We start from the raw sequence: 13,988 nt of genomic DNA, 5'->3' as shown, positions 1-13,988 counted from the left end.
ACAGGCAGCTACCTGAGATGAACTAATTTGAAAGTAAGGTTGCTGCAAAACAAAAAAAAAAAAGAGTCATAATGATAAACAGTTTTTCTCTCTGTTTCCTCCTTTGTCTTTTTTTAACCATCAAGTTTAAAGCTTCTGCGGCGCTTTTTTTTTTCTACTTTATAGGAGACAACTGACATTCTGTGGTAAATGGAAGAAAGAGCAGAGCAGAACTGAAAATCCTCTAATGCACTGACACTAACTTGCCCTCTATTGTTGAAAATGAGCAGGCAATCATGATTGTTCATCAAATGGCTCCTAATGCAGTTAAAGCATTCAGCTATAATTTCTCCTTGCATTTATAATTACTGTCATAGACTGCACACCTCAGTGAGCAGATTAAAGCTATAAACTATTTAGCCGTAGCTTTAAGATGAGGAACTTGATTTGTCTGGCAGCAGTTATTTGTTAGAGAGCTTGACACTTCACATAAAAATGACTCAACTTGATGAAGAACAATGCAGTTTAAGCAATGCAGTGATTTTAAATCAGTCATTATACCACGCCCTGTAAGAATTGCAAAGCAATTTGTTAAATGATATATAGGACATGTAGATAACTGTATGTGTTAAGTATACCAAAATAGACATTTTTTTTTTCTTCTCTGGATTTTATTTTCTCATCTCTCTGAAGCAGTAGGAGCTGCTCTGATCATGTTCCACTTGTAGCCAATATGGCTGTTACATGGTCAAGGACAATTGTGTGAATCAGTGGTCCAAAATTCTGTTTTAGAGAATTTAGCTTGCTCTTCAACTTTCATTTCTTCTTAGCAATAAATATTAGAAACTGAGATTTCCTTCCAGGAGAATTGGACATGCTGGGATGTGCCTGCCTGCAGTGGTGTCACCACAATTTTGTAAGCAAAATTTACCAGCAAAACCAAGGGTTCTGCTCCTCATGTCATCAGCCAGAAAAAGAAGGTTCATCCCATGGAAGTCTTGATTATCCCATTCAAATGGGATTTTCATGCCAATATCTTTTTGGAAAATGATGGCTTCTCAATGGGAAAAAAAAGTCTGTGGGGAAGTTCCATTTTAAAATAGATTTTTGTTGGGATAAATGGGTAAAATTGAATGTGAGGAGACAGTGCTAGGAAAAGAAACAAGTTGGCCTTTTTGCTGAAGCAAAATCCTGCTGAAGCAAGGAACTACCTCCAAACCATCAGCCCTTCCTCACAATAATCCTGTCCTGGTGAAGCCTCAGTTCCCTTAATCCTTTGAAATTTATCACCGTTTCCCTGAAGTGGTAGATCCAGATTCTTTTTTTTTTTTTTTAATTGAGCGTTTTTAAATCTTCAAAAATTTCCCTGGATAGCATTTTTTCAATCTAGCCATCATCCTTGTAAACACAATAATGGTGTGTTCTTGGCTTCCCTGAGAGCAGGGTCAGGCCAGAAGATCCATCAGACTGCGGCAGCACCGATGGATCCGTGCAGATTTCCTGGCTTTTTAGGAAGGTTTTACAGGTTTTACAGGTTGCTATTAAGATCAGTATTATTTAACATTGCATTTGAGCTTCCAACCCGCTGGGTCAACCCACATTGTTCCTGGGCTCTGTACAAACACATTGCATGTGGCAGTTCCAAGGCAGGAACTCCTGTGCTCACAAAGAAACAGCAACTTTCAACCAGATTTTAACTGACCTTGAACAGTGCCAGCCTCCTCCAGCATTCACTATTCATAAGGACATCAAAATCTTGCCTTCTCCTTGCTGTGCCTGATATTATTAAATGCTACAGCCTTCATAATCTATAGCAGAACATTTTTACCAGGTGAGATTTCAAAGGAAGGGTACCTGAGTCTTATTTATACATTTTACACCTCAGCAATCGAATCACAAAGATCAATAACCAAAGGAAAAGACGTGAACAGTATCCAGCCCTCCAAAGCACCTTTCAATGAAAATAATGTCATTTAGCAGGATGATCACTCAGTGCAAATATGATGGAGCACAGATGGAAAATGAGGAAAATTATAGATACAGCTTTATGGGAGGAGGAAAGGAGGAAGAGATTTTTCACTATTTATTGGGATAATGAACAGATAATTCATGATTATTAAGCTGTAGTCTTCAGGCCTCGTTCTGCCGTCTCTTCCCATCTCAGTTTGGAGCTGGGTGTGTTTGTGCATCCAGGCAGGGTCTGTTGAGAGGAGGGATCAGGCCTTTCAGTGGGTCCCACAGAAATGCAAGCAGGATTTGCAGCAGTGCAGCTCCAGCCCAGGAGCCTCCCTGCCGGAGGGGGAATGAGGTGGCACACACCCCCCAGCACAGAGCTCTGGCTTCCATGGGACTGTGGTTCTTCTCCAAGAGCATCTCACCCTCCACAGGGGCAGCACACCCTGGGTGTCCAGCTGGGATAACACCAAACACAACACCAGGCAGCAAAATCCCAGCCCTGAGAGAGCCTGGGGGGCTGATCCTCACCCTGCTGCCTCCCCTGCCTGGAGAATCCTGGAGAAGGAGTTGGCCGAGCCCTCCAAGGTGTGAGGGGGCAGGAGAGCTCTCCTGCCACAGGGATCCTGCTCCGGGCAGCAGCGTTGGCTCTGTTTGCTCCCATTCCCTGGATGGACAGACAGACTGGCTGTGGGGAATGGCAGATCACCCAAGAGGGGCACACACTGGGAATGGCTGCAGTGAGGGAAGGAGGGACACACAGGGACACGAGGGAACTTGTCCACTGTAGTAAATTTACACAATTCCTTTATTAAAAGCAAACAGTCCCTCCTCCCCTCCAAAATCCCTCCCTGCCAGCACTCAGCTCTTCTGCCAGGGGTCAGCCCATGCAGGAGGAGGGGAGGGAGCCATGGGGAGTGGAGGAGGTTGTCATGTCTAATGAATACCCTGAATGTATCAAGATATATATTTTTTTCATTTCAGAAAAGGTTCCATTAAGAGGGAGACAGCCCTAACATGTGCTTTGGCCCCTCATCAGATTTATGAGTATTTGCTCTGCTCTTTAATAGGAAACTCTGCAGCAACTGCCACCTTGCCTGCTCTCCCTGAGATACACAGTGGCTTCTCGGGGAAATGCACTTCATTATTAATGTGAATTTGTACGTTTTTATGACACTGCTTGGGGGAAGGGGCAGGCAGAGATTTCCTGGTGATATATGCTCATTTCTAACCATTTATTGTCCCAGACAATCGAAGAGCAATGATAAACATTGTTTCAGAAAGCGGCAGGTGCTGCAGTGACATTTTTGAAAGGAAAGGAGAGGTGGCTGGAGTGGCTTTGATGTGGTTGTTCCCCTGCACTCCGCCTCCTGCAGCAGCTGTGTCAGCCCAAGCTCAGAGTGGTCTGTGCAGGGCAGGTTCTGCCTCCCTTCACCAGCCTGACCTCGGGCCAGCCGGGACCGTTTGCTCCGTGCTGTTCCACAGCAGAGGGGGCGTGGAAGAAGGAGAAGAATTCCTCCTTTGGGGAAGCCTGAACTGCAGAGGATCCCAGGGCTCAGAGCCAACGGATGCTCACTGCACTCTGTGCAGACAGGGTGGGTTTGTCCTCTCCTCTGGGAGAGCTGCTCCAACTCCAGTGTGAAACTGCTGGTTTCGGTCATTTAATGAAAACTCACCAACATTCCCCATTTCTGACTCCCCCAAGTTTGTAGCACGAACCACAAGGTGGCCTGGGGGTGTCTGCCCCAGCCCATTCAGTGGTGCCCTGGTGTGGCAGCCCATCAATATCTCCATCCAGATCCACCTCTGTCTTGCTTCCAGCCAAAGCCTGGGAGAACATTTCTGCCCCGTTCCCTGAGTGCCTTTACCACTCTTCATTCCACCTCTGCTGTCAGTGCTCCAAGCACAGCAGTGGCTACACCACACCAACTCTTTTGGGGGGCCAAGACAAGCTGCTGGCATCTATCTGGAGCTGTGTCCTCGTGGCTGCCCACTTTCCTTACGTTAAAGATGCTGCCATTTCCTTTTTCCCACCTCTTCATCAACATCCCAGGCACACCACAGAAGATTCCCTCTGGGATATGACCATGCCTGTTTCTGCCTGTGTTTGTGTGAGGTGAACACGCTGCTCTTCCACCAGACAACTCAAACTCAAAACTGCCTTCGTGCTCGCTCAGCTCAGGATCAGCCTCCAGTGGAGCTCACCCTGCACTGGTCAGGCACAGACAAGCTGTGGGTGGGCTCCCAGGCCAGCAACTCACTTCCCTCCCTAATTCCATCTGTTGGCCTTGCTGTTCTTATGGTGCAAGACCCAGGTTTGTCATCCAAGGCAAAAACTATGAGGGAGGTAATTGTGTTTATTTGATCAGTGTTTTTTATAACATTGTCTGTACTCCCAGGAATTATGTGGCGGCCTCCTGTAAATCACAAATGCACAAAAAAATAACTGGGTATTTTTCCGATGAGATTAAGGTGAAAGTTCCTACGTTCATATTTCACGTCTGGAAAAAAATATCAACAAGAGTGATAAGTATAGCCAGCACGAGTGTAAAAGCACACCCTGTCATTTGTTTTCCATGTGCCATATGTTTTCTGAATCCCGCACCTCCCACATACAAATCTCATGCAATAATGTGGGGTGCACACATTACTCAGGATTATTTAGTTAAGCCCTGCCTGTATGGAGGGAATTCACTCAGAGAAAGTCAAGCCACTGTGCTTTGTTTTGCTTTTTTTGCTTATTCTGGATTCATAGAGTAGAAAATTAAAGATCCCACTGTGCCAGGCATCATGTCATTTGGTTTTAATTTAATTCATCTCTTCGATTCTCCGTTTCTCCTTTTCTTTGAGTATCATCAGTAGGTGGTCCAAGCATCAACCAGAAGATTTACTGGCAAGAATAAATGTATGAATGCTATGAACACATTGTTTTTCTGATATGATTTAATGACATTTTTGGCATTCCCATGGCTGTTGAAATCTTCCATAATAACTCCCTTTGGCAGTCGGAGCTCCTGTTGATCAGGTGAAAGCTGATGCAAATGTCAAATGTCAATAAATTTGTAATCCATAAATATAACATTTGATGCTGGAGTGAGACCATTAAGCAAAGTGCAGCAGGAGACACCGAGGAGATGAGCTGCACCTCACTGGGAACAGAAAGCAGGCAGGAAAGGAATGCCACCTCCCAAACCTCTCCAGAGCCAAGCTCTTTTCCCTCTCCACACTCCCTGAGTTTTCTGAGTTGCTGAGCTTTGCCAAAAGAGGAGTTTATGGCTTGAGTTTGGCAGAAGCAGTGGGGTCATGCAGGTTCTGTCCCCTGTTCTGCTTTTGCCTCACCGTGTGAGGTTGGGATTTAACATCTCTGTTCCTGAAGGAGCTCTTCATAGCTCAGAGGTTGCTGAGGCCTCAGAGTTTGATCCTGGAAATGATTAGTTATGCAAGATATTCCAGTAAATTAGCAAGACCACTTACATAACTTAGGTGTTGCAGGAATGAGTCATGACTCATTTATAGCTTTAAGATGCTTGGAAAGGATGAGCCACGTATGAAGCCTGATTTTATACACAATAAAGACACGAGAGCAATCACATCATTTCCCAGGAGATTTCCTTAAGGACCCTCCACTTTGACCTTTGGCTCTCAACAGCTCCAGTTTGTTTGACATTGAAAAAAAGCAAATGTGTGAACACAGTGCCATGAGCATTTGCACTTTGAACATGCTGGGGCGGAACACAACTGAACTGGAAAAGGCTGCAACAGCTAATGTGCTGGGAAAATAGAACAGAGGCATTTACTTAATAACTCAACTAATTCCTTTAGCTCACCTTGTAGAGATTTAACCTTTGAATGAGAGAGTCCCTAGTTCAAAATCCTGTGGCTCCTCTGTCCTCGTGTTAATTTTTAAATTATATATCATTGTTGAGAGGCCCTTGTGTTGAGCATTACAGGCTATTTTTCATGTCTAAAATGGGGAATTATAACTGAACATTAGCTACTAGCTATAAATCACACGGAACAAAGTGGCATCTGCATCTACTCAGTAACAAGAGTGGGAGAATTGTAACTTACTTAAATTGAGACAAGAGCGAGGACACAAATGTGGTAGCAGAGATAATTGTGACTTGAGAAAAGGAATGGTCCCTCCAACTGTGTCACACTCACTCTGTCCTCTGCAGCTCCCCACAGCCAGTGCTGGGAGTGCACAGGCACAGCAGCAGCTGGGGCAGTCCTGAGGGAAAATGCAGAGCTGGGAACTCTTGCAGAGCCCTCCCTGCAGTGCCAGCAGAACATCAGGGTCGTGCTGGGCCAGGGCTGGGCCGGGCAGCCTCCCCACAGCTGCAGACAGCTCTTGTCCCTTTGGCTGTGCCACCACCCTGAGGGAGCAGTGACCACAGCTCCTCTCCCTGGGATGAGGTTTCCTTCCCAATTACTTTATTCGCAGGTGTGGCTCCAGCCCCGGTGAGGAGGAGGCAGCAGAGGCTGGTAGCAGGACAGTTATTGGGGCTGGATAGGGGCTGACCAGCTCCTCCTCTGCTGCTCAGCTCACAGGGCTCACCCTGCTGCTCCTGTGCCTCTCTGAGCCGCCCACTGATAATCTGGTGTTATCTTAAAAGACAACAAAATAAACTGAGCATGGCCTCATTCTTGCGCTTGTCTCTGCTGGCCCTTTATTTTTTTCCAGTTCTTTCACTCTTTAGAAAGCTTCCAAGAACTCTTGAGTCCGCACTAGGATGAGCAAGATCTACCTGGTGCCCTGTGTTGGTGGAAATGATTTGGTGCCTTTCTGAGAGATCCTCTTGCAGGAGGATCAGTACAGCACCTTCACAGCACTGTGTCTGCTGTGGGGTTTGGGCCCTAATGCACCAACAGATTCTAAAATAGCCAACTACACACGTGCCAGGGGTGTCCAGGGTATTGCTCAGATATTCCTCTTTTTGGGGGTCTCTACAGCACCAGCCACTGCAGCTCTTAACAGCTTCTTGAGCTAAATGTCCAGGAGTTAGGATTAGTTCTCCCTGCAATGCAGGTCTCTGTGCAAAAAGAGCACAGACCTCCACAAGAGGTTTTACTGAAATGAAAGCTTTGGGTTTCTTTCACGGCAGACAATAAAAGAAGCAGTATTTCCAGCTGGACCAGGGCAGCATCCTGGCAGGAGGCATTTGCTCAGGAGCTGCCAGCAGGACAGGGGTACCAGGAATCCTCCTGCTGCTGCCTGGTCAAGATTGATGAAGGTCCTTTCCTGCTCCCTTGCTTGGTGTCCCACCCTGGCAAGTGTTTCCAGGATTAAATTCAATAATCAACACTTTATGCTGATTATTCAGTCACAGCTTCCTAATGACCCTGGCCTTGTCCAGTACTCCACGGGGGTCCAGGCACCACAGGATTCTGGTCCAGGAGTAATCTCTGAGTAACAGCAATTGTGAGAGTTTTGCTGATTAGGGACAAACTTAAGAACATTCTTAAAAGCTCTGCAGAGCAGGGGCCTGTGTGCTCTATGTTTATTAGGCTGTTCAGCAGTAATTCAGGCAGCTGAGAATTGTTGAGGACCTGGTCCATCTAATTGTGTGTCTAAATCATGGTTTGCCTGTGCTTCAGAGGTGCTGATGTTACATCTGCACGGAGTGGCTCGGGTTATACGGTCAGAATCCTGCGGATGGTCAGTTTGTAGCATAAAATTGAAAATTGCAACGTGCACCATAAAGCTACTGCCTCGAATTTATTATATATTGCAGCACAACAAGCAAATTCATACTAGATGCAGTATATGCTCAGACATTAATGTGAGCAGAGGATGAAATATTCTCCTCCCAGCTCATTGCTACGTGTTCTCTCCAGAGCAGAACTGAATTGCCCAGGCTCACCAAAGGAGAGGCAGTCACCAGGAGTGTCCATGACACGGGAAGGACATCCCACCCCTCACGGCCCTGGAGCTCTGAGCTTCAGTTCTGCTCGTGCAAGAGCTCTCAGCAAAATCTCTTTATTATTCATCATAAAGAGTCCCAGCTGTGGAAAGCCAGCGCTGGGAGGAGATGGGGACGGGCTCTGCCTCGCCCCAGTGTAAATCAGGAGCAGCTCCAGCGCTGAGTTCTGCTGTTGTCACTCGGCCATCAGCTCCGAATCAGCCCTTTACCTGCAGAGGATGAGTGAAATATCTCACAGCTCTGTGGCCAGGGGCCTGCTGAGCTTCTCGCAGAGCTGCTGTCAGCATGCCCAGGGCAGGAGCATATTTTTTCCTTGCTGTTGTACATAAGGGCTCTGCTGCAGCCGACAACATGAAATGTGTTAGTTCGGTTTGTTCAAAATGGAGTGTGTTTGTTAAGTGTTGCCTCTTTGATGTTGTGCTGCCATCTCCATCTTTGTCAGCATTGCCCATCTTTTTCAATCTAATGAACTCAAACCATCAGTGCAACTTAAGTTCGGCTGTCTGTTCTTGCATAGTTAATATTAAAAATGTACTAACAGTGTGGCTGCGAAATCAAATTATGCACATAAATATGCTGGCATAGCAGAGGAGGCGGCAGAAGCTGAAGTTAGCAACATTGATGCCAGTTCACATTTGCAAATCAACCGTCAATCTGTCATTAAACATGTTATCAAATGATGATAAGTGTATGCTTCTTGCTTGCATTGGCGCGCTTATTCCCGATGTTGATGTGCATTAATGGGATAATGTGCATTAACATAGTCTTGCTTGGATGAACACAAAACATTTTTTATCCGTCTCAGTTTGTTTCCCCCTGTGGCCCCCAAGTAAGTGTTTTGTGTTATCAAATTGCCAAAAAATGGGAAAACACATTACTTTTAATTAGCAAAAAATTTTGAGTCTTTTTTTTTTTTAAATTTATTTTTATAATTTTTTTACCCAGACTATCTCCTGGGTGTTGTCACTTGAGGTGGGGGGGACCAAAAAAACCAAAACATTCCACTGGCTTCTTTAAGTAAAGCGATTAATGTCAGAAACTCAGAGATGACAATTATGTGCTGTCTTAATGCACTGGCCTTTCCTCCCAGCCCTGCTTGTGACACGAGTGATGGGTTGTGCTCAGCGATAGGAAAAGCAGGAGCGGGAAGCATCTCGGGCATTCCCAGCCCATTGTGTGCCACTCTCAGGCAAGGCGGGCACTCCCTGAGTTGGCTGCGCTGAGCAGTTCCACAGACAAGACAGCGAAGGCTGTACCGAGGATTAAACACCACGAAAATTGTGGATGCTCCAGGAGGGAACGGAGCATCCAAAGGAACTTCTCATGTGTTATCCCAGCTCCCTTTTCCCTCCCGCACGGCACTCAGGGCTCCGTCAGGGTGCACACTGCTGGGAAACTGCCAGGAAGTTTAAACAAAACCTGTTTGGAAAGAATAAAGGCATTAAAAGAAGTTGATATCACCTTCTGTAGGATCGTTCTTGCTTCCCCAGGACAGAGGGAGCGGCTCCTCAGCTGCCCAGGGAAGGCTCCACTGCTCTGGGAATGACTTGAACAAAACGTGGCGGGGAAAAAATAGGATTTCTGTTCATTGCTTTCATTTAGAATTGAGCTGCTTCCCCACGCCTCTGGGGAAAGTTGAGGTGGAACTCCAGCAGAGCAGGGAAAGCAGCTTTCACACCTGCAGGATTTGAAGGTTTGCAAACTCCTGTTAAAAAGTCAATGGAACAAAGTTCTCTCCACTCCCTGGAGAACAGCCAGTCTGTTAAACCTTCAGATTTATGCAACAGGGGCAAAATTGTGATGATCTACCCAAGGTTTTACCTTAGAACAGGAATGAAAAACAATATGAACAATATCTGGTCCTGTTCAAAATGCTGGGAATTCTTCCAAGAGTTTTACTAGGACTTGACCAGTGGTGTTATCAACTCAGGCTCCACAGTTGCCTTAAAGGAAAAATGAATCATTTCAAGCGTTTTATTTTTAGTTTATAAGCTGGAAAATGAAACTTCTTCTGAAACTTTTATGAAATATATCAGATTATCTATGTCTTTCTGAAATAGCAACTCTCTCTCATATAATAGAAATGTAATAGAGAATTGCTCTGAGTCTCTGCTCAAGACTACATCTAACCTCCAAACATGGTTTGAGAGTTATCTTGAATTACAAAAAAAATAACAACTGGTAGAATATCAAGATTCTACATACTGTGAACTTTTTGGTAAATGGGTCAAACTTTTGATCACTCTTTCTATTTCTCTGTCTAATAATGCCATTAACTTTAGGCATCCTATTCAGGTCTCTGATTTCTATTATCTGGATGATTTAAAGGAAAAATAAAAGGGAATAATTATTGATTTTTTTTCCTATATAAATTGTCTTGATTTTTTAAAAGTCATCTGTAGCATTTCCTATTATTGCTAAATTGGGGATACAGCAGCATAAGTTTCATAATCATAAAACTCTAAAAGCAGTAATTGTACTCCTGTTAACCCCAGCTCCAGAGAGCCCTCACAATTCCTACTTCGAAACCAAAGAGCCTGTCTTCTAATACAAAGAGCTTGAATTTTAAGTGTATTTTCTGTAACACATCCATTACTGGCAGAATTTATCCAGCAACATTTCTCTTTTTTTACAGTTGTGTAGCTCTCCGTTGTTTCTACTCCATGAGCTACCTTGAAATTAACTTGTCAAACGTTCGTCCCACTACTTAGGGAGGATTCCTCATCAGCTGAGTGGACTGGTTTGTCAGGGCTCGAAGGTGTTGGGAGTGAGGTGGCACTAAAAAGGCTCCTGTGAAGGCTGTGCTGGGGGATCCTGTCAGGGGCTGTGCTGGGAGGGACTGCTTGTGTTTGGAAAGCCAAAATGGGAATTGTGTCTCAGTGACTCGCTCTCCACACCGACCCCTTCAATCCATCCCCCCTTTAATGCATCTCCTTCAAAGTGCTTCATCACCACGGCCCAGGGCTCTCCCTGCCTCTCTGGGGCACTTCCCAGAATCCTGGAAAAATGGGAAACTGAGCTGAATCCCAGCCTTGTGGTGCTCCTGTGTGAGAGCAGGCTGGGTCTCATTCTGTCTGTGAACTTGAGCCAGTCTCTGTTTTGAACAGCTGTACTAATCAGGTGCATTAATTTCCCAGTTTTCACTAAGCAGTTTGGAGCAGGGAGATGTTGTTCCTCTGCATATTTCAAAGCAGATGTTGAATAAGGGATGAGCAGCCACCGAGTTGGGCTCTTCCCCCTCCCCGTTCTCCCAGTCCTTATTCTCTGTTCTCTATCTTGTTCTATTACCCTGGGCCTGGCTTTGGAGTGGTTTCAGTTTTTGAAAATGGCAAGTAATTAGTCAATATGTTTTCACCATATGTATCAGGCTCAGTAAAGAGGCAACCAATGGCCTTTGTCATGGCACAGTGAGCGCTCGTTTTCGCGGCACTTCAAGTGACGCTGAGCGTGCGGCGAACGCCAGGGAATTTAATTCTGCGAGCAAACATTTGACATCATCATTCACAGTTCAGTGCAGGTCACAGATTTGGGCTGAGGCCCCTTGGAAGGTCACCTCTGTTTGTGCTGTTCACACCAGAGCTGCCTCTGCCCTGCCTGGTGCCCCGGATGAGCAGGGGATGCAAAGGGGGATGAATTGTTGTGACTCCACGTGGTCCCATTTTACATCTTCTTGGCACTGATGCTGTTGCAGCAAGGGAGAATTCTTGATACCCTTTTTCTCCTTCCAGACTGGCTTTTTACATACCCCAAGCAAGTTATTGCATATTTTCCAGATATAAATTTTTGCTGTAAGGCTTCCTCTCTTGCTGACTGTTAACAATATTTTAAAAGGTCAAAATCTGATCTTAACACTGCTGATATGAAGTGACATTTGCCCAATTTTTGCCATCTCCTGGGCAAAAATATGTCCAGTGCCTTCCAGAAAGACATGGGATAGACAGCAGCTTTGCCTGGCTGTTTTCCCCTCTTGGGAATACTGAATTTCAGTTATCTGGGGAACAGGTTTCTGCATTGCCTACTGGCTTTCTTCAGATTTACAGGTAAAACATTTGAGCTCAGCCTCAGTTCAGTGAGTTACAGGTTTGTGTTTTTTTAACATTTTGGGGTATTTACAACAAATAATCTTCAGTAAGAACAATGACATTTTGTTTTACTGCAGCCATGATTTAAATTTATGTGGCATTGCTATTGAAGTCAATAGGACTTTTTCCTGAGTACGTTTTGCAGGGTACAGTATCATTAAAATATGACAGTTAATAGTCTTGTTTATGTTATTACATTTAATGAATAAATATATCAGTCTGAACATCAGACTCAGCTTTGTTTATACTCTTTAATTGTAGTCTTATCTCCCTTAGAAGCACGTTATATCTTTTAATTTTATAATTATCCACTTTATTCATGTGTGACACTCCAGAACTGCTGCTTATATCCTAAGAGACATCCAAATACAAACAGATGGAATACAGGCAACCACTAGGAAATTCAGATCTGGATCTGAATCCAGCTCCATCTTTCCAGACCACTCCACAACTTCAGCTCCAAGGTCTTGGTTTGGGCTGTTGTATAAAGGAGCAGGAGTTGCAGAATGGCTCTGATTTATTCAGCACCTCCAAACATGAACTTCCACAGGGATTTTACATGATCCTTCAGCACCTAAATATTCTCTGTCTCTAAAAAGAAACCTGAACTTTAAAGGCAAAGAGAGAGCGCTGCTCACTTGGCCCTTTCTGAAGCCTTTCAAAATGGAATTCAAGATCATCTCCACTCAGAGGTCACATCTAATTCCAAACTCTCTTGTTTGGGATCTTTTGCCATAACTGAGCTACAGTTAAAAAAGCCAGACTGGATAAAGGTCTGATACTTCCACTGTAAAATTGGGTTAAAATTATTTGTGCTATAGTGAGGAGAAGTTGAAAAAAACCCCGGGCTGCTACAGGTGCACATGGGAACAGCATTCACAGGATCCTGTGTGTCCTCCCTTCAAACCTTCCTGCTTATCTGGGATGTAACACAACAAATATTTGCTGAGTGATGCTGCTTCCAAAGGTGATGCCTTCCTTTGGATCCAGTAGCCAAAGCAGGAGCAGGCTGGGAAAGGGGAACACCCAGAGGCCAGAAGTGCTGCTGGGATGACAAGAGAGCAGCTGGCGAGAAGAGCCAAGTGCAGCCAGGCAACAATCAAAACCAAAAAATGGTAGAGTTTCCCCAGCTACCGAAAGCAACATCTTTACATCGTATATTTTTTCTTTCTTCCCAATCAGTTTATCTGTTCCTGGGCAATATTATAACCTCTTAGATTTGGAAAACCTCCCTCACCTGTTTTGTGTCTGAACAGAACTTCCAGTCAGTGGCCTCCCAAAAGTCACCTCTAAGGCAGTCACGTAAGAAAGGGAAAATCTGCTTAGAGACTGACACAAAGTCAGTACTTCTCCCAGTTAGCACTTGAAGAGGAAAATATCATAATATTTAAACCAGTTTTGAAAACTTTCCATGAAAATAGGGGAAGGAAAAAAAAAAACCCAAAACATAAAATACTAGTTGCATACAGAGAGAGGCCAAAGAGAGTTCAGTTACCATAGAGATTATTACTGGCAATTGGTACTCAGCAGCAGATTGGGATCTGTTACAATATTTTTATTAATATTTTCTCTTAATTGGTTATTTATGTATTTTGGATCCATCTCTGTGCTGGGCCCAGATTTTTCTCTTTACCTGTCACTCTTGCTGACGCGAAGCAGCAGTGACTGTGCCAGAGAGGAGGCATTTCCTCGCTGTGTGAACACTGCAGGTCACAGCACAGCAAACACCACGAGCACCAGTCCCGTGCTTGGCTTTGGCTGCCAGGGGAGGGAGAAGCACCAGGAACAGCCTCGGGGTCCTCATCACCAGCTCTTTCTGTGGTTATTGCCACCCAGCCCAGGATGGTTTTTGTAGGAACAGCAGAGAGGACGCAGGACGCCCCTTCCCCTGTCAGTTTTCCCTGGTGGGTGTGCAAGCCTGCTCATTTAACACCTGCACATTCAGTGCTTCAGCTGGTTATTGAGGAAATATCCTGTTGTAAAGCCTTTCCCTCTTCTCCTTGGCTTCCCAAGGATCCATCCTGTCACCTGTGTGTGATGCAGCAGCTGA

At 45.0% G+C, this 13,988-nt stretch overlaps 1 protein-coding gene across 5 annotated transcripts in view; it reads left to right on the top strand.

Annotated features, from left to right (window-relative positions):
* TSHZ2 (teashirt zinc finger homeobox 2) overlaps nt 1-13,988 on the top strand; it is a 208,440-nt gene that overhangs the window by 136,833 nt on the left and 57,619 nt on the right. Inside the window, exon 3 of one of the 5 annotated variants that reach the window (XM_068208061.1) lies at nt 7,771-9,275. The exons of the other annotated variants lie outside the window; for them this stretch is intronic. The gene's annotated coding sequence lies outside the window, so the exon portion shown is untranslated. Of the gene's footprint in view, nt 1-7,770; nt 9,276-13,988 lie in introns of those variants that run through there. 5 annotated transcript variants of the gene reach the window in all.

This window comes from Anomalospiza imberbis, chromosome 17, assembly GCF_031753505.1.
Source record: "Anomalospiza imberbis isolate Cuckoo-Finch-1a 21T00152 chromosome 17, ASM3175350v1, whole genome shotgun sequence".
Classification (NCBI taxonomy): domain Eukaryota; kingdom Metazoa; phylum Chordata; class Aves; order Passeriformes; family Viduidae; genus Anomalospiza; species Anomalospiza imberbis.
Note: the sequence above shows the minus strand (reverse complement) of the source record. Positions and strands in the feature narration are given on the sequence as shown.